We start from the raw sequence: 24260 nt of genomic DNA, 5'->3' as shown, positions 1-24260 counted from the left end.
AAATGTAGAATCATTCTTAGTTAATGGACATACAAAACCAAGTCACAGGCCAGATGTGGTTCACAGCTGTAATTCTCTAACTGTAGCTCTGGAATGTTGCTTTGTGGTTAAAGAAAATTCATCTGGAGTCTGCATTCTAGGACAGAAGCACAGATTCTTCTGTAGGTGGCTGAGTTCTACACATATCCCATCATAATTCCTTGGCTGTGGACAGTGGCAAGGTTGTCTGAGAAGTCTGCGCATCCTAGATACAAGAAAAGGGAAAGGACGTATTTGGATGACAACTGCTACTTGGCATCTCTTCATGGTCTCTCTGCCTACCTTTCCCAGGATGTGAGACTGCACATTGAGGCTCACAGCCACCCTTAATTCTATTTCCAGGGGCTCTGACATGTAGTGAGATAATCACTTTGTCCGCATCTGTGGCACTGACCATGCCCATTGGGAGTAGAGCCAGGGGTGGAAGTGACCTGGGGAACTAGGTTTGAGGAGGGGCCTGGGAGTGCTCTCTTGCTGGTGGGACACAGACAGGAGAGCATCCAGAGGCATCCTTGGGACCAGGAAACTGCTGGTGTTCATTTGTCTATTTTGTAAGTTAATTCTCCCTGAATAAACATCTATTCGGCCTATTTGTTTCTACTGATCCTTATTAAACCATGATATCGCATCTCTTCATGGTCTCTCTGCCTACCTTTTCCAGAATTCTCCTTGTCTCCTAGTCCCGCCTATCTTCCTGCCTCTATTGGCCAAAGAGTGTTTTATTCATCAACCAATAAGAGAAACACATATACAGAAGGATATCCCTCATCAATTATATAGTATACTTCATAAAATTTGAGTGAAAATTGCAACAAGAATACACTATGAATTTGACAAGACAGTTTTAAATGTGTCTAAAAATGAGACACAGAGACAGAGACAGACTAGGCTTCTCAGGAAAGAAACACACGCAAGACTGGAGAGACAGCTCAGCAGTTGAGAATACTCTGGCTCTTTGTAGAGGGCCTGCACATTGAGGCTCACAGCCACCCTTAACTCTACTTCTAGGGGCTCTGACCTTCACAGGCACCAGGCTTGGGTATGCATACATACATGCAGGGGAAACATTCATATACATAAACTAGATAAACTGTTAAAATATATAAAAGACATACTTGCAGAGCCATAAAAAGGTGGGGAACTTGGAGTCCCATCTGTGAGTGGTAGGTGCTGTCAGCCACGAGGGGTTTTCCAGGAGAGAGGAAATAGTTGGAATAGGGAATCCCGCTGTGCTTTTAAAGAATTTTTAGGTGACAGTATTTGGGGAAACAGAAAGCCTTGTTGAACTACTTTCTACTTGGCTTTAGACAAGTTATTTAATCAACATGAGTACCAATTTCACCATTAAAGAAAACCAATTATCCACAGTTAGTGGATATTTTATTAATTGTTAGGGCTTGTTATTCAGTACTTCTATGCCCCTCTGCGAATGCTTGTAGGAAAAGACTTGTTCTAACTAATATTAAATCCAGTGCCTCTGATATATGCTCGCCACCTCATGCTTCAGTGTATATACATATGGTTGTTGGTGATGATGGGGAGAGGAGAAAACCATTGGTAAATGGTCTTCCCTGGATGTCCACATAGGATGTTGTTTAAGAAGTTCTTTTTATTTTGGGCAAAGAAATATGTTCTGAATTTTAGTTATATTTCCAGCCACTTGTCCTTGGGGATAGTCTTTAATTTCTCTGTGCCATTTTGTCATCAAGAAATTCAAAAAATGATACTGAACTGTGGTGTTTTAAAAGAAAATGGCCCCCAAAGGGGGGTGGCATTATTATGAAGTGTATCCTTGTTGGAGGAAGTGTGTCACTGTGGGAGTGGGGTTTGAGATTTCTTTTGCTCAAGCTTCCCTCAGTGTAACAAGTCAGTCAACTTCCTGTTGCCTGCAAGATGTAGTAATCTCTGCTCCAGCACCATGTCTGCCTGCACACTGCCATGCTCCCCACCATAATGATAATGGACTAAACCCCTGAGTGAACCACCTAATTAAATGTTTTCCTTTATAAGAATTACCGTGGTCATGGTGTCTCTTCACAGCAATGATAGCTCTAAGATATTAAATGGCTGTGATGATGAAGATGATGGTAACCCTGCAGTAACAACTTACTGACTGCTGTTTCCAACTACAAAGTGCTTAAGAGACATTAAGTGATTCAAAGGGGAAGGTACCACCACCATTACCAATGTCACCATCATCAAAAGTACTGCTTGGTTTTGCAGATGAGGGAAGAGGAGTTGAGCCATTTCAATAATCTGCAAGACGCTACATAGCTATCTTGTGTTGGAATAAGCATCAGAACCCAGCGGTTCTTTAGCACGTCAAGCTAGGGACGTTTCCATGGTACATGTAGGAAGTAACAACACAGGTGATAAATAATAAATGTGTTACATGTGGATTCGCAGAGATCAGACCCAGGCATCTGGGAGCTCCTGTTCACAGAGGGAATAAACTGAAGTTGCATATTTCAATCCCTCTGGTCTGTTTTGCTGCTCAATCTATTAAAAAAGAAAGGGGCACTCAGTGAGTTTGTGAGTCTAGGACTATGGCTTGTTCAGGAAGCACTGAGGAGGATAGTGCTTAGCATATGGCTAGTGGTCATCAAATGGTCTATCAACACGATGGTCGCCATGTGATCAGAAGGCCTAACCAAGTGCTTCTCTCTTCAAAGGTTTATTTTTATTATTTTTTAAGTATGTGTCTGCATGTGTTTATGTGACCATGAGTACAGGTGCTCTTGCAGGCCTGAGGTATCAAATCTCCCAGAGCTGGAGTTAAAGATACTTGTGAGCTGCCTAACATGGGTGTTGGGAACCAAACTCATGTCCTCTGAAAGATCAGCAAATGTTCTTGTTCACTGTGATACCGACCACCCCACACCCCAAATGCTTAGATATTTGTCAGCCATCAAAGAATATTTATCTACTAAATGAGTACTTTAATATATTTATGAATTTCAAAACATTTGATATCCCTAATTTTTTTAGACTTAAGACATGATGATGATGAAAATTACAGTATAAAAAGTCTTACAGTTTTAAAAATTACTGTTTTTTCTTGTCTATGATGCATCAAACTGAGTTCAGAGGTCCAGAACTTGTGGAGCAATGAATAAAGGAGGTAGAATTTCATTTTTTTTAATCCAGCAAGCACTACTTCAGTCACAATGGGTTATTTTGCAGAATAATCTAGTTGATATGTCTCATAGTATGCATCCTAGTCAGATTTTCATGGTATAGTAAAAAATTTCAGCCAAAAAAAAAATGATAGATTTCAAAGGTCAAATGCATTTTATTTGTAGTGATTGCAATAGAAGTCATTTCAATTGTGAACTGGGTATTATACTTTTGTGGATCTGGTAATGTTTATTTCAGTTCTTGACTAGAAACCTTTCCATGATTACACTGTCTGTGATGTGGAAATGTCCCAGAAAAAAGAAAAAACAAAACAAAACAAAACACCATTTTGTTGACACAGACTGTCTGATTTGCTAGGCAAAACTTATCCCACAGAAGATGAACAGCCTGTTAAGAAATGTGCTTTATACAGAGTCTGATCTGCTAGGGAAGATAAGCTTATATTTCAGAAGAGTGGAATGTTGTTTTATAGAACACTGTTGTGCTATTTCAGATTTCTTTATTTATAGGTGCAATGTAGTTTACTAATCACTTGGAAATGGGACGTCTATGAAAGAGATAAGAGATCTGATTTTGTCAGCTCCTGGAGAGATGACCCCTCAAAAATGGTGAGAGGAGCTGGAATGGAGGGAGGGGAGAGGAAAGAGAGAAGAGGAGAGGGAAAAAGAGAGGAGAGAAGAGAAGAGAGGAGCCAGAACAAGAAGAGAAAGATTGGAAAACTAATCCTTCACTTTTTTTTTTTTGTATCAGCTTCCCAAATAGCTGCCTGAGACCTCAATTTATTGAATCTAATGGAGATGAGAGGCTGAACAATGAGACTGATAGTGACATGATATGTTTCTTCGCTGAGGTCATGGACTTGGTTAATTCCTTTCCAGAGGGACGGAAGAGCGAAGGAGAATGGGAAGGGAGAGCGCAGCCCATTTGTCCCCTCACTTTCAAGCTAACTGGGAACACTCCATAATGAATGTCCCGGCTTCCATCAAGGGCATCGCTTCCATTTAACGAGCACGCAGGACGCAGACATTGCCCATGGATGAAGGTTCAGTTTGCAGCGAGCCACAAATCACATTTCATTTATCAGGCCCTACAGATGACAGGATATCACCGAATCCCTGGAGAGCCATATTCATTAAAAAGAAATCTTAAGTAATTACAACAATTAATTGACTTGAAACAGTTTCTGGTGGATAAGGTTTACATAATTCATTTGCCAGACAAAACAAGCCTGATCAGATTGGAAACGCGCTATTTAGGAGCATCCCACTCTCGGTAAATGCGCCTTCACGGAAAACTGACTACCAATAAGAACCTTTTATCTCTCTTTTTTCTTTTTCTTAAAAGAAAAGAATAATTTGTAACAGGATAAATGGGAATGGGAAAAGGGTGGACAGGCTGCTTTTTGAGTTTATAAAGTGGTCTGGCAGCATCCTTTCCCATTGCCACTAAAATCAATGAAGGGAAACGTGAGTGGATTGTTTTGTTGACAGCTCTCTGAGTTTGTGGTTTGGGGAGCGGTATAGATGAATTCATGGCAGTCATCCTCTAAAAGGCTAGTCAGTTGTTTAGGGCAAGACTGAAGCCCAGTCCCAAAACCCCATTATCCCCAAATAATGTGCACAAATCAAGCTCTTGTTCAATTAATACCATGTCAACATTTTCAGCCATTAGTTGATGAACCTCTAGGCTTAAACAACGTGGAGCTTTTGATTAAATATGGAGTGAGATTTACTTAGAAAACTACAAAAACATAATTTCTTATGATGTGAAATGAGATTTTTCAACCACCTTTTACCGTGTTACTAGATTGGTATCAGTACCTTCTTTTGGAGACTTAAAGAGGGGTCTGTAGAGCAGCAGCATCTCTCCTTCAGTGTTACCCTGATGGATCTCTTTGGTGGACTAGGAAACAAATGAGGACAATTTTAAGAGAGTAAGAGAAAACACACACTGTGTTATATTTGAGATTGCTATGATTTTCTCTTGGACTCATATAGTTATTGTTTTAATGATATCAGTGATTTTTTGAATAGTTTTCCACTCATTCAGCTTTTTTAAAACTTATTTTTAATTGGCACATAAATGCATACAATTATACATGTTGACAGAGTAATGGGCTATTTGGATACATGGCTATTATGCATGTTTGAATAGGATCTTCTCCATCATCATTTCTTTGTGGTTCTGGCACATTCCAAACCTGTTTTTCCCCCCTAGCTTTTGGAAGTGTTTTGTACACATTGTGATGTTCTTGGGGAGGGTTTCCATGTCACCTTACTCTTAGGCCTCACAGGGTGCACTCCGGAGTGACTGGCTTTCAAGTTTGGTTCTCATGAATCAAGCTTCAGACTGGCTGCTTTGGTATCCCTTGGAAAACTTGCTAACCATTTGAATACAAGGTTCAGGGAAAACACACAAAGCCAGCGCCAATCACCGTCAGTTACCTTTTGCATCCTGAAAAATATTAGCTAGAAGAAACTTAAAAGAAGACTTCATTCTGGCTCCTGGTTTCACAGAATGTAGTTTACCATGGCAGGATTAGCAACAGCTGCTCCCTGTGCAGTAGTTGGCATTTTTGGCTATTGCTTTTCACATTGCAACTGGACCAAGATGCAGAGATCTCTGGTTGCCACCACCAGCAGACAGACATTGTAAGGAGTACGGTTTTTCCGCCCGGCTGCCTAGTCTTGTCCCGCCGCCACGCCAGCCCCAAATAATGCACAGAGACTCTGTATTTGATATTATGCTGTTGGCCAGTTACTATTTTCTTGTCCGCTAGCTCTGTCTTAAGTATTAACCCATTTCTGCTGATCTATGTATTTCTCTTACCGGGGAGCCGGCCGGCATACTGCTTTCTCCAGACTCTCCATCTTGACTCTCCTTCCTACTTCCTCTTTCCTCCTTGTCTCCCAGTCCCTCTTATCTCCCTTTCCTATTGGCCAACAGTGCTTTATTATTAATCAGTATGAGAAACATATATACATAATGGCATCTCCCATCAAGACATGGCTTACCACCAGCTATCTACCTCTGCTAGCAATACCACACAACCTTAACCAAAACAGTACCACCATCTGGGTGCCACGACATTTCAGACCTAACCAATGTACCTGGCTTGGGACTGGGACCCTGCTGCCTTTCAGGCATCTCACACCACAGGGATCACCTTTCAAGTTAAAATGTTTGAAAACCTATAGCCAGGAGTTCAGTTTGTTGCTTTTCTCTATTCTTCTGGAAATTATTCCATTGCAATAGTTCAAGATTTCTGTTCTCCTCATTCCACTCAGAAGATGACAAATCTGGAACCCGAAACTTTTGGAGAAAGGTCAAAGGATTTGGGTTTCATTCATCTGGCACCTTTGTTGAAAACTGAGAGCTAACGCTACCAAACCAGGTGTTCCTGGATTCCGTGGCAGCTGTGGTGCACATTTGTGGTGCTTACTCTACCTTTCAAGTCCATATATTTGATTGACAGAAATAACTTGCATCTTTTTCCCAAAATCTTCTAATTTTCTCCCCTCTTCTTATTTCTAATTGGTTGCTGAAGTGGTTTTATGACAGCTGGTGTAAAATCTTTCCAAATGACTCTGTGTTTGTGGAGTGCTGTTGTGAGCTGGCTATCACATATCATTTATCTGTGATTTTCTCTGTATAGCAGGTAATTTCTCTAATAGCTTAGGTATTCTGTGAATGGTGTTAAGGGCGCTGGTATTTCAGTCTTGTGTAGTGCAACACTCACTCTGAAAGGTAAGTTCTTGGACTTTGCCTAAGGTGCTGGGCTGTGTTTCTGATGGGCATTTCATTTGTGTTCCTTGTCTGCTTTGTCATATACTAAGCCTATCATTTATGTCTTCTGAGCCTGGCAGAGGAGCATTCCCTGTTCTCTTTCCTTAGGGTTTTCTATTGGAATCAGGTAGCAGTTTGTAGCCTCTTGCTGGGTAGCTCTAGAGCCAAGAAAGCTTAAGCCTACAGGGTAGGAGGCCATCTCTCAGGTGGCTGAGTGTTGATAGGTCTCTGGGATGCAGGCTCCTGCCTCTTTGTAAGGCAGAGGATGGTGATTTGTCCTGTTGACTGACACTTGCTCATCCTGGTGGAGGATCAGAGGATGTCTGGGCTGTCTTCTATTGCCCTGATGCAGTCAGCTCTGTGGGGTACCTGGTTGTATTGAGTAGGGCTTAAGATACTCTGTCACTCTTGATGTCTCTCATTCTGGGACCCCAAATCACAGAACTCTCATCCTTCTACCTGTTAGTATTCTCCTTTCACGTCACCTTCAGGATTTATGGTTGTTTTGGGTAATAAAAGAGGTAGGAAATGGGCCTCTATGTTATGGATACATTTAAAAGATGATTAATAGAATATCCCGAGAATCGTTAAAAAAAAAAAAAAGCAATGTCAATGTAACCCTTTTTCTTTTGTTGTGATATGTGCACATCTAGACAAAGAGTTTTGAAACTTTAAAAAGATACTTATTCTGTAATACTACTTGAATGAAGGAAGATGTGTAATTATTGTTTGCCTAATTGTGTTTGAAATTCTGCATTAAAATACTATGGGGTTTAAAAAACTCTCTAATTATGGAGAAATGGAACAGAGAGGAAATAGTTTAATCTCATTTTCAGCTTATATACCAAAGAAAGTCCCCATGAATTAATAGCTGGTTATTTGAAACAGAAAGCATTTTCACAGTTTAGTGTCAAAGCTTTTCTTTTTTGTTTTTTCTTAAAACAAAACAAACAAAACAAAACAAAACAAGGCCAGTGGGTACGCTAGAGATGATGAATCAAAAGTATGACCAGAACATCAAAGCCTCAGCCCCCTTCAGAAGCCCCCACCTTCTGAAAATTCTGAGTATTTGGGAGCAAAACCACTGTATATGTTCATGTTCCAAGGCTCCTTAAGAAACCATGGTGGTTGGTCATATTGGTAGTGATATTAAAACAAGAACTTGGCACATCTCCAAATAGTGATTGGCTCTGGTGGGGAACCCTCATCCCTTCCCTAAGTAATATGGTGCACAGGGACTACTGGGAGGTGTTCTGAGACTGAGTTACACTGATGCCCAGCCCTGGCAATGATTTCAGCCGGCCATTTGAAAAGAGGCCATGAAGAAGCCGAGCTGCTGAGGAGCAGGACAGGGGCTATATACACACAAAGCATTAGCATGTGGTGAGAAGTGATGGTTTTGATTTAAGGCTTGGTGACAAGAAGCCTGGGGAGGAGGTGATAATTGTCCACAGATATTTAAAAGACTGTCCTGAGGAGGAGTTAGGACCCCACTGTTTGGTCTGGAGCCTTGCATCTTACCACACTCCACAGTGGCTCTGAGTGACAGCTTGGGGCCCCTGGCTGAGAAGGGGGCATTGACACAGCTCTATTTATGGCGAGGGTTCCTCCAGAAGTTCATAGGATGGTATGTGCCTGAGGATGGAAGCTGCTCAGGAGAGTCCAGTAGGGAGGCAGCTAAGAGCAAGTGGGGGGAAGTGGTGGGGAGCAAGAAGTAAGAAAAGAAGGAGTGGGGGAAGGAGCAAGAAGGGGAGGGGTAGAAAAATGGTGAGAAGAGCGGAGGCGAGACAGGAGGGAGGGAAGGAAGAGGGGAGAAAGGAGAAGACAGAAGGGACCAAGGAAGAAAGGGATAAAAGGAAGGAGAGAGGAAGAAAGGAAGGGAGGCGGAGGAGAAGAGGGTGCTCTGGGACCAACTCCTGCCTAGAGAAGGTGATGTGGCTTTCCAGGATGCGTTTTAGCAATCTGAGGGTAATTACTGATTTGAGATTAGAATGGGAGAGGCAGGGAGAATGTGGGTTCAAGGGACAGAGAGGATGTGGACTATCGTAACAGACTGGATGCAGAATCTTGGCCATTTGAGGAGGCTGCTAAGCTAGGTGCAGACATCTGACCTGGAGTGAGGCCACTGAGCGAGGCAGCCTGCAGGTGAGGGGATGCATCAAGGAGGCAAAGAGCAGTGCGCATCTGGAATACTCTTAACTTTTTGAGGTCAGGGTTTTTGTTTTGTTTCGTTGTTATTTTTCCTCCCAGCCAGGCTCCTAGGTAGCCCAGATTGGCTTTAAATTCTCACTGTAGGTAAGGCTGACCTTGAACTTGATCCTGGTACTTCCACCTCCCTGTGAGTTAACAGATCTGTGCCACCACACCTAGCTACTTCTCATGGTCTGTGAGGTGACAAGAGACCCTCGTGTGGCACAGGGGCCTGAAGGCCAGGACAGTGTTTGCGTTTCTCTACCTCTGTGTGTAGCAATCACATGAGTGTGCAGCCCCCATTGGAGAGGGTATAATTTAGCAGGTCTGGGTGGGACCTAGAAGATGGCTTTTATGGTTAGCAGCCGGACGATGCAAACACTTTCATTCTGGGCTCACAGTTTGAAAAATGACAATTTAGGGACGCAAGTCTTCATCAGATTAATATACTTCCAAAGGATGAGGACAAAAGAATCATAGAGCATTCTTGAAAGCTGGGTAAACATGGCTACAGGAGGAGGCCTGTCCTTTTCCCATGGCTGGGTGTGTTGCTGGGTTCCAGGGAGTTCTCAAATAGCTGTGAAAGTGTGTGGGGATCATTTACATGTACCCAGCACTAGTTTTCGAAGACTGGCTGACATCCATGCACATTTCAATTTGTGGATGGCAAAAAAGAGTGGCTTGGTCCTCGGTGTCTGAAAGGGATTTTGGTTAGGAGCCAGTTTGGAGTAGAGTTGGCACTCTCACAACAGACAACTTGGCAGTGAAGTCTATGGAAAAACCCAATGGTATGTGACCTTTCTTCTTATTATTAATTTAGGAATGGCTGTCCGTTATCCTTGAAGAACAACACAGAATTACTGAAATAGTCTGCACTGCTTCCATGGGCTGTGCATCAAGTTTTAGCAAGTGTTTATGAGTTCTCCTATGATACTTTATCTCTTATGTTACTAGCTACTGGTACTAATTTTTTTTTTTTAAATATCAATCTTGGGTATCTTTTGGAAACTGCTCAAATCATCTCAGCTTTCTCCTGATTTTTGTTCTGTTCTGTACATGTCTCACAGTTGTCATTCCATGTTTGCTATCCATTTTCCATTTTTTTTTTTTTACCTATGATGCTAACATGGCAGGATTGAACAAAATTGCTCTGGTTTTCAGGAACTTTCCATTTTTCAACTACAAATCCAATTTCCTATGAATACCTTAGCCCTAGAGAAGGGAAGATGAGTGGCTATTCTAGTATTGTTACCCTTAGAGCTCTTCTGTGATTAACGCTTAGCACTTGAGAGGAAAGGCATCCAGATCTCCAAGTTCTAGGCCAACCTGGCCTAGAGGGTTCCAGGCCAGCCAGGACTACATAAGGAGACCCTGATTCAAAGCAAAAGCAACTAACCCCTCAAAATAATAATAAAGAACACCCTCCCCCAAAGTAACCCCAAACCCCACCAACAAGCAAACAAAAAAATTTGCTTCAGGCAAAATTGAGGCATGACTAAAGGAGATAGACAGGAAGTTACTTGTCCTACCCCTTCCTCTCCCCCAGAGCCTCTGATCTTGGTAGCCACTACTAAAAGCCACCCACCAAGATGATTTTATGGTCTGGTTCTAATCTTCCACTTTGAAATAGTACATGGGGTTAAGTCCATAGATGTCCAGCAAGATCGTTTGTAAGTCTGTAGTGTTGAGCTCAAGGTGGGGATGTCCCCATTTTTCATTCTACAATGAGCTCTTTCACATGCTCATCCTCAAATTCTCTGCTCCTCCACAAGTCCATTGGTAAATTATATCCACCATTTTGAGGGAATTTTCCAAAATTACCTAATAAAATGCAAATGTTTGTGTAGGAGTTGACCTTAATCAACATCATCTGAGAGTCTGAAGGGGCCTAGAGGATGGTGATGGCCTCCAGCACAGAGGGCAATGGGCAATGGGATACCTACAATGTCCTGAGTTAGGCTGTGATGACGGTGCCCCTTCTACCACTCCCAGGGACATGTGTCTCTATCGAGTGAGTGGCCTGTGCTCATGAAGAAACGAAGGGTGCATTCCAGGAAGCAAAATGTCTCCAGTCAAGCCCCAGTAAACAAATGGCATTTCATCTGAAAAGCCCTTTGTAGTTTAAAACAGACTGATGAGTGCTTTCAATTGTCTAGGATCATTTATTAACACAGTATGTTTTGGGATCAGCATCAGGGACCTCAGTCTACCAAACAATAAAACCAGAGAGCACAACTTGTTCCTGTGGTGACAGAGGAAGGGCACAGACTATCAAGACAACCAGGGTGTTAGGGGTGGGAAGAACCACTGTGGGGGGGCTGGTGGGCAGGTGGGTATGTGGTCAAGTCCTTCCTGCCCACAAAGCAGAGACTGGAGTGAGGAGAAGAAGGGGGCTGCTGTCCTTCCTGTCAGACTCACGGTCCCCATTCCACCTGGAAAGCAAGTTCGTCCTTCCTTCAGATTTTGAGGGGACACATGAAGAAAAGCAGACTGTGGAAAGTCTGGAGAGGAAATGGGGAAGTAGTTCAGGAGTGTTTTCCCCTGCTCAGAACCAATTCCAGTCAAAGGTAGTAGCTCCTGTGTCTTCTTTGAGTGTCTTTTCCTCAAGCAGCGCTGATGGAAGGAGCTGGAACTGTCAGTCCTCTGAGAGTCTTGGCTCAACAGCCAACATGAAGAAAAATGCTTCTCTCACAAGACTAACCTGTATGTAGGGAATGGGATAGAAAACCCAAATCCAAGTATCCTTGTTTCAGAAGGCTGTGTCACCCCTGATTACATCAGCCAATGTTTTATTACATCTCATGACCTTGTGGTTCAGAAATGTGGGCTGGGTTAAGGTGAATGACTATCCTGCCTCATGTGGCAATGGCTACGATTCTTGATGGTAGATTCCATTGTATTCCAGTCAGCTTTATTCATGGGTCAGGTACTGTGGAGGAAATAGCAAGCTGAACCATGGTTCCCAAAGATACTTATCTCTGGACCCTGTGAGTGTTCACTCACATAGCAAGAGAGACTGAAGATGTGATTAAGTTCAGATAGTTACAAGAGGAGGCCATCTTGTGTCCCTTAGGTATAACTGATGTGATGTCACAAGAGGAAGGACAAGGAAGATTTAACTCCACAGAAGAAAATGCTCTGCCAATGGGTTTGGAAATTATGGAAGAGGACAAGGAACCAAGGGTAGCCTGCAAAGCTATTGCTTGGAAAAGGCAAGAAAGAGACCCTCTCCTGCACCCTTGGGGGAAGGAAGACCTGCTGACATCTCTAGGGTTTGAAGAAGGAGTGATGGCGACTCTTCTCATACCCCTGCCAAGGTAAGGGATGGCTTTCTGTGAGAACCTTGTGAGACCACCTTATGTGGGAACAACATCTTATGTGGATATCTAGCTCTCTTAGCTAAATTCAAGCTTTCTCTGTGAAGGAGAAGGTTCCCAGGGTCCTAGCTACATATAATCATCATCATCATCATTAATTATTATGTTTTTAGAAGACATGTTTCCTCTAATGTCCTTCCAAAGAAAGTATCTGTGGCCTTTCATTACAGAGGGCTGTCAAGCACTGGATCACAAACAACATAGTGAAATGAACTTAGAGTTATTCTCATGCTATCTTACAATTAACTTGATTACTATAACTTAAAATTCAGAAGTGACTACACAACTATTGAAGTTTAAACATGCGTGTTAAAACTTTACAAAGTTGTGGTCAATCGACTTGAAGAGGCATAATGGATTTTTGGTCTTGCAGTCAACTGAGGACTTTGAAAAGATGAAATACGATGAAGTCTTTTAAGTGTGGGGCACACTGGCATAGGAGGGGGTGGGAAAAGGCCCTGTGATAAGTGGGATTATGTTTAGTTGCACATCACAGAAAACCCAACCCCAGAATAATGTATTGTTCTCTGATTTTACTTCCATGAATGGAAATGTGGCTGGCAGCCCTACAATTATTTAGTCTGTCTTTCTCTCTGTCTCTCTACCTCTATGGATGCCCATAAAGATGGCTGTACTCTATCTTGGCACAAGAACAGAGCATTCAAAATTGTCCTCAGCAAGTCATAAGACCTAAAGGTCAAAGGTGTGGCTACAGTAGGATGTTTGGCTGTTTTATTCTAAATAACAACAGACCTGAATCTGAGGTGTGGCTACTCCTGATCCTCAAGGCTAGGGAACGGGAACTAGAAGTTGACTCTGAGGTGTAGTTACCGAACCCTTAGAATAAGTGAGGAAGAAAAGTCTGTTTGTTCCATGTATTTGGATAAGGTATATAACAGTGGTGAAAAATAAACCTGTGGCATTTCAGTATTGACTGATCTGCCCTTTAATCTGTCTCTCTGTCTTTTCTTTATCATCTATAGCTAGAATTTACCTCATCCACACTCCCCCAATCAGGTGCTGACATGGGGCTGCTCAGCTGGCCCCACAAAGACCCCCACAAAGACCACTCCCAACATTCCCTCCTGTCCCTTCCTCCCTCCTCCCCTCCCTCCCTCTCTCTCTCTCCCTTCTTTGTTCCCTCCCCCACTCCACTGTACTCTTGCTGATGGTCCTAGGAAGCCTCCCTGAACTTCAACAGTGAAGCTCAAGTTCATCCGTCAGGAAGAAGAGTGGAGAACAAACGACACCGTGGACATGGATAAGCTAAGCTCTCTATTATGGAGCTTCTGAGAAGTTATCATGTACATCACCACATTTTTTTTTGTCTTTATGAAAAGACCCATGACAGAATGGATGCTGCAATCTTTATTCTGGTGTGAGCTTCTATTTTGCTAAATATCATTTCATTATTAGGATGAGAGGGGGAAAATCAACGTGGAAATGTCAGACATGTGCATCAGAGGAAGACTTGATTTCTGATTGGCTTTGAGCACAGGTTTCAAATGTATGGACATTAACATAGTGATGTTGTTAAGCAAATCATACCTTTCCTCTTTGAAGGTTGCTAAATATTGTTATATGTGTCATGACATTCCTTTTCTTTTTCCTAAAGTCTTTTCTGGTGACATTGAGTATATCTTAAGGTCACTTATGTCTTATATGCATATATACCAGACAACTTTCTGTTAGTGATAAAAGAAGAGAGGTTTATTTGGCTCAAGATTTGGGAGCTATCAGTCCATGGTCTCATGGTCAGGATGCTTTGGGTCTGTGATAGCATGGAACAGCGTGTTGGGAGCACATGGCATGTGATAAGAAAGAGAGAAATTGGATGCCAATATTGTTTCAAGGCCACTTCCACACAGACGCCCTTTCTTTCATTAGGTCCCACATCTTCAAGGTCCCATCATCTCTCAACACTACCTTGAGCTAGGGATGCAACATTTAAACATAAGCCCTCATAGAAGACTCATGATCTGAACTGCAACAGCATTGAGTAACACTGAGAAATGTCTTGTTTGGTTTTCTCAAACGTGCGAATCCGGCCATCCCATCCTTGTGAAGTATCATTGAGTTTATGCTCTGCCACCCACTGAGGCAGGTCAGCTTATCCTCAGGGTTCTAGGGTTTGCAAAACTATTCAAACTTGGCCACAAGTGAAATCCTGCAATGAATCTATGTTCAGAAGATTGAATGGACTGAAATATTTGGGCTTCAGGAAATACTATCCTGACATGAGGGCTCCTGTGCTATAACAGTGCTGGGAACACTAAGGAAAGTGGACCACAGGGTGGGATGGCTCGGTGACCTGAATGGAAGTTTGAATGGTGCACCTGATCAGAGGATTCTGTGCCACTATCATGGCAACTTGGCTCCCAGGAACTTTCAGTAGGACCTTGCTATGCCTACTAGGACTACAGAGTAGGTCCTAGCTTGATTTGTGCTGGATGGGCAGCTGGTGTAAACAATCCAAACCGATTTGCCTTCTATCCAAATGCTGTGGCAGATCCCCGAATGCAGAACAGATGTGAAAACAAAGACTTGGGGCATTTGTGTCTGTTGTAAGCTCAGGAGGAAAATTGCCCCACATGGTTTTGTGTTTAAGAAATGTATTTTTAAAGGTAACTCTTGAAGTAGTTTAAAAAAGAAGGGAGCACTGGGAAAGGAGAGAAATATTAGACCCACATTTTCTGGAAGACAGGTGGTACCTATTTTGCCAGGGGTATTACTTAGTCAGGTGTTAACATGTTCAACCCTGGGGCTAGAAAGATGGCTTAGCAGTTAAGAGCACTTGCTGTTCTTCCAAAGGACTTGCGTTCAATGCTCAGTTCTTTCTTTCACAGTGTGTAACTCAAGTTCTAGTGGATCTGGTGCCCTCTTCTGGCTTCCATGGGTACTACATACATGTTATGTACAAACATACACTCAAGCAAACTACCTGCACACCCATTAAAACAATTTTTGAAAAGATGCTTTATGCCTTCTGTTTGGAGAGTTCCTGACAGCATGTTTTGCTCTATATTTATTTCAAAGGTTGCTATGAATATATGAGTATTTTTATTTCAAGACCAGAGGTTTTGCATATGTTTTTCTGGATATGGCCCAAAACAAAGATTTTTTAAAAATGACTCAGACCTACCTAGCTTTCATCTGATTTGATGGATCATGTGCTGCCCAATAACTTGGTCCTCTGCAGCTTCCTCTAGACATCTGTCTAACTCTCTGATCCACAGACAGCTCTGTTCACATACTCAGACGTTTGGGAGTGAGGTCCAGGTCTGAGTTAAACACAGTGCTGTCTTCTAGCTTATCAATGAAGCAAACTTTACTGTTTGAGCCAAAGGAAAGTTGGGACCAGTTTCAACATCAGGAGAAAGCTAGTTGGCTGCTGAAAGCCAGGTTTCTTTACTCTGTTGGAAGCAGATAACCTGGACCAGTTTCACCAACACTGAGTATGATGGATTTCTGAATTCCATAAAATCCTCAATGTCTGATCACCAAATAAGTGACTTGTTCTCAGTGTACTGTGTTGACTTACTATGTGCTAGAGTTCTAGAAATAAAATATAGGTGAATAGTACAGTTTTCCTTACAGTAGGCAACAGCTCTTTGGCAGACATACAGGTCAGAATTAAAATCCCGTTTGAAAGGAGCCTTGCTAGCATAGCAGGCAGTGTTGCAGGTTCAAAAACAGCCTCTGAGTCCATTGTCCACAGACCATTTAGGTGCTGATACAGATGCTCTATTGTTTGAACCATAAGAGGAGACCATGGATTGATTGTTCCTCAACAAGAAAGGTTCTAAGAGGTAAGAGGCAGTTCCTTTTCCAAGGCTCAGGAGACATTGTCCCTTCTCATCCACTGAGACACATACATTTCCACAAGGAAGTTCTCTCTGTATCTATATGAGTGCAGCAGAATCTAATTTCTCCCTTAAGCAACTGTCCATACCACCCATCCCATATTTTGGGTTATTTTGCTCATTTTTGATGTGTGGGGTGGAAACTGGGGTAAGGTTCAAGCTAAGTGTGTACTCCCCCACTGGGCCACACCCAAGCATCTTCTTGCTTTCTGTGGGCTGGCACTAGGTGATTCATTAGACTGTGTGGTTAGAGAAGAAATACGGACACTGCTGCTCAGTGTACACCAGGAAGAGAGACATGAATTCGAGGATCTCATGAGCACTGGCATAAGCAAAGTCAGGGTCAGAACATAAGTTCAAGACTAATGTGAAAATTAATAATGACCCACGCAACTTTCCACACACAAGATTCTTAGAGTCTCTCTCTGGAAGAAGAGCTATAAGAACCCAGGAGCAAGGAAAGGAGAGATTGTAGTAGTCCCTTTCATTTGAGGTTTTACTTGCTGTTTCAGTTGCCTGGGCTTAACTGTGATCTAAAAATATCATCTGCAACTGAACAATTCTAGAAAGACACAACTTACAAGTTTTTAGTAACCTTTATTTACAGCATATTGTTCTACTTAATATAATTAGTTATTAGTTGTACTGTTAAACTTGATCATAGACATATAGGATGGAGTTGGGAGGGGGTAGGGAGTTGCATGAAATGATCCTTGGGTGTGTTCAAAATGCATTCTGTTCATGTATGAAATTCTCAAAGAATAAATAAAAAACAACGTGAATAAAATGTATGTACAGGATAACTATGTATGTGGTTGTGTACTCTCTGAAGCTTCAAGCACACATGGGAAGCTTGGAATATAATCTCAGTGGGAAAGTGGGGCCTATGACACCATGACAGACAGAACAGTTGTCCCATGCTATGGGACAATAATATGAGCAGGCCTCAAATGTTCAAGACACTACAGAAGACTGTTGTTGGTCCAATGCTTTTGGTTTGAATGGTAAGTGTCCCTTAAAGACTTGGCCACTGGCATATGATTCTAGTGTGAGATGGCAGAAGCTCTAGGAAATAGGGCACAGGGAAAGGATGTTAGGTCACTATGGCCTTGTTTTTCAGGGAAGTAGCTAGATCCTGGCTCTCCCCTCCCCTCACCCCCATCCCATCCCTCTGCTTTCTGGATGCCATGTGGTAAGAAGCCTTGATTGCCAGGCATACCTTCTATAATGTATAGGGCTTCCATATGGCCAAAGCAATAGGGCCAAGTGAAGGAAAACTAACACAGAGATGGTACCCACTAGTCAGATTTTCCACACCTCTGCCTCTCTCTAATCCTCCACCCAAGAACCCTTTAGGTTCAAAGAGAAATCCAAGACAAGGGGAGGAAGCTGAAGCCTGCCTGTCACTACATCTTATGTATCTTTAACTACACAAGTTTTCTTTTTGTTGTTGTTGTATATTGTTCCAAAGAGTGTGAAAAGTGAAAGGCTTATACTTTGATTCAGGTGTAGTGGCAGGGGTATCCTCGTTCTAATTTTAATCATTACCATCCTACTTTCCACACCCCTTATTCCTGAGAAAGGAATCACAAATCACATTAAATACGATTGCATAAGTATTCTCTTTTGGTTTTAGCCTCATATTTGCAAATACTTTCCCATCAAATACTAACAGAAATCATACCCCCTGTCCCTGGTTCTTCCCATAAGGACTTCTCTCTCTTATACCGTCTCTCACCCCACCTGCCCTCTCTCACCTCTCTATGGTCCTAATTGCTATTGGCCACATGTCCTGACGTTTTTCTTTCTTGCAGTTTTGGGTTTTTCTTGTATGAACATTTCATTTTTCCTTGCTCTTTTAATATATGTATCTCCAGCATTCTCCATCAATTCTGAAAAATGTCTGCTACTGTCCCACCAATAGCTTTTTGGGAACATAGTGGGGAGAGAGGTCTAGGGTGGGGGTCCCATTGCTTATTCATAGACTGTTCATCAGCTTTCTCCTGATGTGACAAAATATCTGGGTCAAATCAGATTAAAAGGAGGAAAATTGAATTATTTCATGGATTCAGTCAATGGTTGGGTGACTTCCTTGTTTGGGGCCAGGGATGAGGCAGGACAGCATGGTGTAGGGTACATGATGGAAGGAAGTTGCTCTCATCATGACAAACTGGAAATGGGAGGCTGTGGGAGGTACTTGTCTTACATTCCTCTTTAATGATATACCCCCACCCCAATGAGCTACTCTCCATTGGACCACAACTCCCAAATGATCTATTACCTCACAATAGTGCCACAGACCAGAGGACAAGTATTTGACACATGGAGTCTTTGGGGGAACATTCTAGATTCAAACTATAGTGAAGACTTTCCTTTTTTAGGAATGGTAATATCTGCCCCCTCCCCAGCTGTACCTGTCATATGGAGCTTTTTAAATTGAGCTCAATCACATGAGTGCCATCTGCTCCGGATAAGATATCATTCACAGGCATTTACATGTTCTCAGTGCGGTCATTTCTTCTAGGCGGCCATGTCAGTTACCAGCCTTCCAATGTTGCTAGCTTCCCCAAACTGGTTTGCGTAGCCAACCTCTCATTCTCATTGTCCCTATGGCCACAACTTATTTTTAATCTCATTTCTTTTGCTTTAGTGACATTTTTAGGATCAGGCAAGCTGGGGTCCAGCCTAGCGTGTCCCCTGGAAGTCCCCTGAGGCGTCAGGGTCAGTTGTTAAGCAGAGTCAAAGGGCTGTCACTGAGTCCGTGCTGACGCAGTGAGAATTTCACAGGGTACAGCCAGTGTTCATGTGCCACTCTCTGGTTCCCTAGGTCTTTCTGCCCTTCTGCTCTGCACCAGTGTCAGTGTGTCCTCCCCTGGAATCTGGAGATGTGTGAGAAGTCACCCAGAAGGGGCTTGCCCATGTCTGGTTTCATGAGGTTGTGTACTTAGTGGGACCTGAATAGCAGTGGAACTGGTTTATTACCCTTTAGATAAACCAGCAATAAAATCCACTTTCTTCTTTCCTCTTCTTCTCCGAGTTTCTGTAGTGACCTCACTGGATCTGGGAGCCAGAATCTGTCCTCTTTCCTCTAGGCAAATCCTCTGTGAATCACACATCTTCTACAACGTCACCCCTTCACTGTTCAGGAAGACCTGAGGATGGTAGTTGGGTCTTGGGAACCAGGCAGGCATTTGCTTTCCATAACAAACAGCAATGAAAAGAGGAGCTCATGGACATGCCCATTCAGGGAAGAAGGAGAGAAGAAAGGTAGAAAGGAGCGGTCACTTACCTTCTTTACTAAGTGTGAACAAGCTTTACCACTGTGGCGGCGCCTGCCTTGTCTCTAGTCACTCAGCAGCAGAGATGCAAAGTCAATCACAGAATGAGACCCATCTATTCCAAGGCTGTCCTCCTGGGTGGGGTCAGCCATGCTATGCAACAGCAGGAAAGGAAACAAAGCTGGAAACTGCTGCAGAGTGAGATTTGTAATGGAAGGGCTGACAGCCCTTAAGCAGGCGATGCTAGGAAGGGCCGGGATGATACAGTAAATAAGGTGAATGGGCTTGGCTTATTTCATTTCACAGATGAGCTGTGTATTGCCAGATAAATCAAATCAGGGTAAACGGCTTCATCTAATAAACTGGGTCAACAAATAATGTATTTGTTCAGGTTCGTACTTTCATTGATTCTCATTTGATTTAAGAAGAGATATTTCAGGTCATGTTTGAATGTCTTTTAGTATTCATGCCTCCTTCTTGTGAGGAGAGGCGGGAGGCAGGGCCACACAGCTGGGATTCTTTCTTTAAAAAAAAAATAATAAATTAAATTTTCTGATTCTTGTAAGTTCTGCCTTCCATCTTTAGGCAAGGAAGTGGGGGGAGGGTGGCGACAAGACCACTCGGGGAGAAAGCCAAGAAGTGGCAGGAGAAGGCATCCCATGTCAGCATCTGCATTCTTCCATAATGTTTTAGTGATGTTTGCTAATGTATCATTCATTAACCATCAGCCACTATAAAAAACATAATCTATCTCACAAAGTGGACATTATTATCGCATTAAATCATTTCACAATATACCTGAACCGTTCCACATGAGAGGTCTGGCCTGGCCAGGCTCGGATGCCTCCAGGCAGCTCTTCAGTAGTAATGAGATACGAGGTCTGTCTGCGATGAATACAATATTACTCGTGTCAGCGGCTGTGGACTGCACCCAGAATATTTCTTCTCACAGGTTTTTTTTTTCCATAGTAAAGGAACTCAGGCAAAGCACTATTAACCCAGTAAATGAAGCTCTAAAGAGCACAGAGTGTGTCCATTAGGAGACAGGATGGTGACTAATCCAATTTTTCTTGCAGGGAGGGATGGCACTTTGGTAACATCTGGGCTGCCAGGCCCTGCATTACAGACAGGGGGGTTCTGTGTTCGTTCTGTCCTCTGGGTGACTCACCCTTCTGTCTTGCCTTTCGCTGCCTTTGTCTAGGAACAATGATGGTGCTATCCCCTCAACCCATCTCTTGTGAGGAAAGCTGCCCTTGGAAGTGATTGAAACAATGCTCATGGCTGGAGGAACAAACGGAAAAGGGGAGAGGGAGGGGTGAAAGGGCTGCATGGAATCTTCTTGTTTCCATTTATAGGGCTGTGTTCTGGGACTCAAGGCTGTGTCTCGGGCAGCCTAGGACCCATGGGAGATGAGAGATGTAGGAGGTGATGGAGCTTTTGCTTGTGGCACCTGTTAAAGTCACCTCAAACCATCTTGTTTCTTGGGCAGTAGTCTATATTTTCCTGTCCTTCTAGGGATTTCACTTCTATTATTTCTTGGGAAAGTCTTTTCAGGCACACATTTAACGTGCTTCAGGAGAAACAGAACACTCCAGATGGATGCTTCACAGGCTGGACAGATGTGGGGTGACCGCTCAGGAGTAAAATACAAAGTAGTGATCCTCTCCTTAACCTCATTCTAGTCTTTCCTTCCTTCCTTTTCAAATAAGAATGTATTCCTTCTGCACTTTATTCTGTAACCAGGACAGGATATTTAAATTTCCTGGCATCACCACTCTAGATAATAAACAAATAAGAAAAAGCAGATTAACCTACCCTGAGCCACAAGAATGCCCCACTTAAAATATGGCTTTTGACTTGTAACTGATCATTGGTATTTTTAAAAAAACGTCAATTTGCCACTTCCAAAGAGGGCATTTAAAGTACATTTCCATGAAGAGGATTCTGGAGAGTCAGAATAGGAATCCTTTCCTCACAGGTTTGTTTCTTGCAGTGGACCAATTCAAAAGAATTGCCTTTGTTTTCCACACTGAAAACTGTAGTTAGAAAACCCCCATACAAAGCCCGACTCGTACCGTTTCACATTACTCTGGCATATTAGCTCAGATGATGTGGAAAATGTAATTTTGACAACACACTGGCTCAGTGTGAGTCATGAGTTTGTGCCTAGTGGATGTGCCCCGGTCACCCTTCCCTTGTTGAAGTAACTATGATCCTTTCAGGGACATTATTTACAGTGAACCAATCTGTCCCCATTCCCCTGTCTCTTGCCCCTCAAATTTTTCTCCTTTTCCCTCTTTGTCTTGTCAGACAGGGCAAACACCATTGATGGAACGCTTTCCTTACAATACCCATAATCCTTCCATGATAAAATCTGCGTCCCCATTATTTTTTTTTCAGAGTATTTACAGTCTTTATTATTTATTTAATTTTCCTTCAATGTCAGATTCTCACAGTGAGCTTTCCTTTTTTTTTTCTTAAGCAAATGATCTGGAAAGCATAACAAAATCTAGACATTTAGAGCGGCTAAATGTTTAGTGGGATATTATTCTGCCTAGTTTAAGGGTGGTTACTCATGTCATTGTTCAGACGCCCACAACAAACTGGCTTGATTTGAGTTTTGTTTGTTTGTTTAATTTCTAATGGTGTGAAAGTAGAAACTATTTTTGGAGTTTTGAGTCTAACCCTCTTAGGTTATATGGGGCAGTAGCAGCTCTGGGGTCAAAATGGGAAACAATGGGTCCTCAAGGGTTCCTGCTACAAAGCTGTGTATCTAAGAAGGACATAATAGTATCTAAGTAAAGGAACATAGGGGATTATTTATTGATTTTGTGTGTGATATGTGCATAGTTACATGTGTGAGAGCATGTGTCCATGCATGCAGAAGCATGAGGAAGAGGAAGGACATTGAGTGTCTTCTCTATTGCTCTCCACTGTAATTTTTGAGACAGGGCCTCTCATTGAATCTGAAGCTCCCAGTACAGCTAGGCTAGCAGGCTGGTGAGCTCCCAGGATTGGCTGGGGCTCCACTCACTGACACTGGTATGCTGTGCTCTGCTTCTATGCAGAACATTTTATTGAGAGACATTATTTCATCAACATCAGTAAAACACATTGCTTGTTCTAATAGTTCAAATCAAAGCAACAGTTTTTAAAAATGGCTGTCTTTTTCCTCAGATTGTTTCCTCCCACATGGCTAGTCTTTCTGAAGTAGCCTTTTCTCTTCTTGCTCAAATATTTATTACTCATTGATTCATTTCTTTCTTATGTCTATGGAAAATTTCTGTTTAATGCTTATTGGAATGGTTCTTGTTTTTATTGTTAGCTGTGCTTTGGTGGCTTGGTGCTGACTGACCATAACATGACCTTCTGTGGCTTCAGGGATGCTTTCTATGGAACAGCTAGTGACACTCTTATTTCTTATTTAAATTCTCACTGTTTCTTGTTATGGTACTCCTTGATCTGTTCAGAAGATTTCCCATGGGGCATTGATAGGAGATGTCACTCTGTAAATATGTTTCTCAAACTGGTTAATGAATAAAGCACTGTTGGCCAATAGGAAAGCAAGATAGGCGGGACTAGGAGACAAGGAGGAAAGAGGAAGTAGGAAGGAGGAGTCCCAGTAGAGATGGGAGGAACCACTGGCCTCCTCTCTCTGGTAAGATGAGACCACGTGGAAGTACTTAGATTAATAGAAATGGGTTAATAATTAAGACAGAGCTAGCCGATAAGAAACAAGTAACAGGCCAACAGAATTATATCTAATACAGAGTCTCGGTGTGTTATTTGGGGCTGGTGCGGCGGTGGGACCGGCGGCGGGGAAAAACTACTTGTAACAGGGACATTGCAAGGCTTAAGCATTAACTGTTACTCCAAACCCTAGTAGCCCAGGTCCTATTACTGTCCTGAGGGTGGAACTGCCCCCTGTATCTCATCTCATATATTACCCACTTATCCAAGACCTTGCTAAAACCCTCCTTGACTCTTTAAGTGTCTTCTTTCACACTACACTTACCCTTGGCCCTTTCTTTTCTACTCTTTTCAAAATTTTATTTTATTGACTTTACTTAGTTTATGTTTGTGGTGGTGGCATGGTATGTGTGTGGTATTTATGTGCATACTACTTTTCGCATGTGTGTAGGTACACATGTGTGTGCATACACATGTGTGTGGAGACACGAAGTTGACATTGGATGTCTTCCTCAGTTGCTCTCCACTTTACTTATTGAGGCAAGGTCTCTCCCTAAAGCCAGAGGTCTGCAATTCTGGCTAGTCTACCTAGTCAGCCTTCCTCCTGAGTGTTGGAATGACAGGCTGCTATTGTGCCTTCTTGGCATTTTATATTGGTTCTGGGCTTGGTGAATACAAATCTGGTGCTCATGACTGCATTGCAAATGATTTACACACTGAGCCATTTTCCAACCCTATTTTATTAATTTCCTTGTAAGAACAGTTAATATGGGATCTGCTTCCAACGTTGCTTTATATACAATGTAGTATTGGTAGCCACCTGCACGGTGCTGTGCAGCAATCACGCATAGTAATCTTGCTGGACTGAAATGTTAGGATTTTGACACCACTTTCTTCTC

The sequence above is a fragment of the Phodopus roborovskii genome, unplaced genomic scaffold, assembly GCF_943737965.1.
Source record: "Phodopus roborovskii unplaced genomic scaffold, PHOROB, whole genome shotgun sequence".
Lineage (NCBI taxonomy): Eukaryota > Metazoa > Chordata > Mammalia > Rodentia > Cricetidae > Phodopus > Phodopus roborovskii.
The sequence above is the reverse complement of the archived record's forward strand: the minus strand, read 5'-3'. Positions refer to the sequence as shown.